Genomic DNA, 4,350 nt, shown 5'->3' with positions numbered 1-4,350 from the left:
AAATTTTGACTTTGATGCAAATCTTTGTGTAGGTTACAAACTGGTTTTGTAAAAGATTGAATCATTTGCTCTAATTGCTTTTCTTGTTCGTGAATGCAGCATCGACTCTGTGACATGAAAGGCTCTGTTACAGACTTCTACATTATGGTATGGTGGGCAAAATGTATGATCTGATTAAATTGGGCAGATGTGAATATTTTACTGCAGAAAAAGTACTTTGAAAATTACTTGATTGGTAGTAAGGCTGGTTAGGTTATGCTCATTTTCCTGCTTTGTTGTAGTTAGTTTACTCTACATTGCACTGAGCACACTGAGCATTCCTGTTATCACCTTCTCTCAGGCTGCAGGGGGAACCTCCAAGCAGGGTGGAAGATGCACCTCTTTAGTATTGTCCAGTCTTCCTCTGTTCCACAAATCACCCTTTCAATCGTGACCACCCTACCCTTATAAATATATGTATGAGCTGGGAAAAGATGCGTTGCTATTCGTGAAGCAAATACTTTTACAAACCTGGGTACTGCTTCCACGGTGTAATGGTTAGCAGTCGGGACTTTGAATCCAGTGAGTTCTAATCTCAGTGTAGCCTAATTTAAAAAGAACAGGTAAAATGTTTACCCAGTGTTAAAACTTAATACGGCTGTATGAATTCAATGCTATCTGTCTCTCAGGTAATGTTCAAAATCAATTTATCTGCTCTGTGTATTAACCATATTTCAAGTAGAAACTGAGTTTGTTTAAGAGTTCTTCAGTTCACTTCAGTTCCATGGTGTAATGGTTAGCACTCTGGACTTTGATGTGATCAAAGTTCAAATCTCAGTGGGACCTTGTTTAAAGCAGGTGAGACACAAAAGAGCTTAAATAAACATGACAAGAAAAATACAATGCTGGTTGGTTTTATTTAAGGTTTGTGAGGTAATGTGCAGCAGAACATTATGAAGTAATCTAACAGGAATATTTGTTGCATCTTTGGCAAACACAGCGTTTTACTGGAGTTACTGGAAACAGTTCCAGTGAAAAACACTGCATGTCAGAAGTGGGATTCCAACCCACGCCTCCAGGGGAGACTGCGACCTGAACGCCAGCAGCTGCTGGATCAGCCGGGGAAATGTTGAACAATTTTGAATAATGTTATGGGTGATGGCCAATCGCGTTCGGGAAGCTTTTAACATTCGACCAATCTCCGTGTCTCATTCTCCCCTGCCCTTCAACATTTGTAACATTCGACCAATCAGGGGCGAGAATTATGAAGCGAAGAGGCGTTCGCGTTCGTTAAGAGTGTCTGTCAAGCTAGAGCTTTCTGTTTTTGATCGTTTTTATCGAAAATGGTGAGTATGCACACATTTGCGACAGCGTCCGATGATATAACGTTATGTTAGAAAATAACTTAACTTGTGTGGTGTTGTCATTATCGATTTATAGCTATATCGTAACGTAACGGGAGTTAGCTGATAGGCTTTGCTAGGCTAGCCTGTTGCTGATAAGCTTTGCTAGGCTAGCCTGTCTATTCAGATGAGGCATTTTCGCATACGATGACATAATATACAGTAAATAAATGGGTAAGGTGATGGGATTATGTCTGGAATTCATTTTTTATCAGAAATTATGGTGTTATGCATTAAAAAATCACCATGAATGAATGAATGAATGAATTAATTTATCATCAAAGGCTTCAAAATCAAAGACCCACAAGGCGATGTCTGACACCGAATGGGTGTCACGGCTGAGGAGGTTCGCCGGCACGGGAGTATGGCCTTCACAAGAAGGAAACAGACCAGCTCCCAGGCAGAAAAAGTGGTACGAGCTGTACCAGAGGGTATGATACTTGGCACAGTATATTTTATTTAGTAATTGTTATTTACTGTATCATAGTACATTTGGGCTCACCATATCACAAGTAATGTTACTAGGAGGTAATAAACATGTAATGGCAAATAATGTAGTCCTCTGTAATTACTCCATGCCAGCTCAACTCAATGAAATATACAACTGTTACTTGTAGATTGAAAAATGTCCAATGACCAGACCTGGACAGAAGTCCCTGTTCCCTGGCCAAGTCAAGTGTGTGTGTGGATTCCACACTCAGAAGGTAACAATGAAAAATGTGTGTGTGTGCGTGCGTGCGTGCGTGCGTGCGCACACACTCAAATCAGTACACAAACTAAAACTAGTGGTGTATCAATTTTGTTTACAGCCAACCACAGCACATTTGGGGCCTGCATGAGAACAGGCTGCTGCTGCTGGAGGTCAGGCTGCTGCTGCTGCTGCTGCTGCTGTGGGACGTCAGGCTGCTGCAGTGAGTCAGCAGGTTGCTGCTGCAGGACGTCAGCCAGTTGCTGCTGCGGTTGGACCGGAGGCTGCTGCTGCAGTGGGTCCAGCTCCAGTCCAAAGTCCAGGCAGCAGTCTAGTTCAGAGGCCATTGCATTTGTCAATGGTAATTATTCAACAGTTACTGGCACTCATAAAAGACCACTAATATTTTACATTTCATTCACTGAATAATAGTTTGACAAAATGTTTCTCTCATGATACGGCCTTTGTCTATATTATTTTTCAGTTTACCAAGTCAAGATTCGGTGGCACTCACGTCTCTGCAGCTAGACCGAATCTAAGTGTGGCCAGAAAGGTGACCCAGGTAAGAAGAGATCAATTCAAACTGTATAAAGGGGGGATCTCAATACAAGTTACTCAGACACTGCTTTACAGTTACCAGTCACAGACACCCGGAAGAGTGCCAGTTCTCCAGCCAGCTTAGCGTCTCGTGAGTTACCTTTTCAAATACAGCTCGAGCATTTTTAGTTCTACAAGCAGTTTCATAATATGTATAGCATCTATAGTGTTTTTTCCAACATTTTTTTCTTTGACATACCTTCACAGACTCCAGACCCTCAGACAGAGACTCAAGCTACAGTGCCTGATGTAGTAGTGTGTGCCTCTGTGTCAGTAAGTAATATTACATTTATTTTCATATGGAGAGCTTCATTCAGCAGTGTCTTTTAGCAGTGTAAAGTGGCTATACATTGTTCTGTTATTTCTAAGAACACAGCAGCAGAGTCCAGAGCAGCACCACAACACCTCGGGCCTGCTTCGTCACCTCTGCTGCCCCGTTTGTGGTCAGAGGGATTGCCACCGGAAGACCACAAGTGGATGTCGAAGGTGCTGTTCAGGATGGGGTCCAAGGGGAGGCTGGAGCTCCAGGACAACCTGAAGTTGTGGTATTACCCACCTCAGCCAAGCCAGCTGTAACACCAGCGCCCTGCTTCAGACTGCTTTTTTGCGCACCCACTGCTACAAGCTGTGGAAGGTGAGGGTGGTCTGTCCCAACCCCACTTGTGGGCAGCATCAGCTGACTGGGGCAGGGCTGCACAAGAGGTCACGACGGGTCTTGGACGTGGACAGGACCTACAACATGGTGACGGAGACGCTGATCTGCACCAAATGTAGAGCCTCCCACGTCTCCTGGAGCCAGACTGTCCTCGTGCAGCTGGACTTGGCTCACAGGTCAGAGTTCAGAGTCATCTTGACTCAAAAGTGAGTGTCATTTCTTTTTTCTCTTACCTTCCCAAATAGAATCAGAATAATACTTTCATATGTTCTTACTGATGTATTTGTCTTTGACAAAGATATGCCTGTGACATACGGGTGATCCGGCTGCTGCGGGAGAGAGGCCTGGGCAACAGCCCTACGCGGCTGTTGAAACAGCTAAAAGAGAACCACATGGAGGAGTGGCTGAACCGTGTGGCTCGGTATACCACCGAATGCCTGGCCTTCCTCCAGCGTCCCGGACTGTTGCCCATGGTCTTTCCTGAGCCACCTGAGCCTTCTGTGGTGCCAAGCTGCAAGTGGCTCCTGTCTGTCTACAGTCAGGACATCCTTAACAGGCTAGATGACATCAAGGCCAAGCTGACATCCACGTTTGGCACCATTTAAAAGATGGATTCCACCAGAAAGGTTTGAAGATATTATTCACTTTAAAATAGGCTACACGCATTAACTACTTCCAGTCAGTATTTCAGTATTTCTGTATCACATTCAGACTGGTTCATTTTCTGTGCTTCAGATCACTAAGAAGCTTGCTGGGACAGCCAAGGGGACAGCACTCCGGCTCACCTCCGTGGGCAATGAGTATGGCCAGATACTCATCAGTGTGCTGACCGCTCGGGAGGGAGCTGGACTGGACTTGATGGCAGCTGACCTGGTGAGGAGGTACCAGCAGGCCGGCGTGGATCCCCCTGTTGCCCTATAGTGGACTGTGGCTGCTGTGCTGCAGCGGCTGCGGAGACCAAGCTGAAGGCCAGATTCAGCGGGTGGCCAGACCTCAGGGTAAGGCTGGATATCTGACACTTCATGCGC

General features: G+C 45.3%; 1 long non-coding RNA gene across 1 annotated transcript; it reads left to right on the top strand.

Moving 5' to 3' along the window:
- Positions 1-2,633: 2,633 nt before the first annotated feature.
- LOC311253097 lies at positions 2,634-3,087 on the top strand. The gene is made up of 3 exons (XR_014621617.1): positions 2,634-2,758; positions 2,875-2,940; positions 3,037-3,087. It is a non-coding gene; the product is annotated as an uncharacterized lncRNA (long non-coding RNA).
- The last annotated feature ends 1,263 nt before the right edge of the window (positions 3,088-4,350 follow it).

The sequence above is a fragment of the Pagrus pagrus genome (assembly GCF_965226575.1).
Source record: "Pagrus pagrus genome assembly, chromosome: 24".
Classification (NCBI taxonomy): domain Eukaryota; kingdom Metazoa; phylum Chordata; class Actinopteri; order Spariformes; family Sparidae; genus Pagrus; species Pagrus pagrus.
The sequence above is the reverse complement of the archived record's forward strand: the minus strand, read 5'-3'. Positions and strand labels throughout refer to the sequence as shown.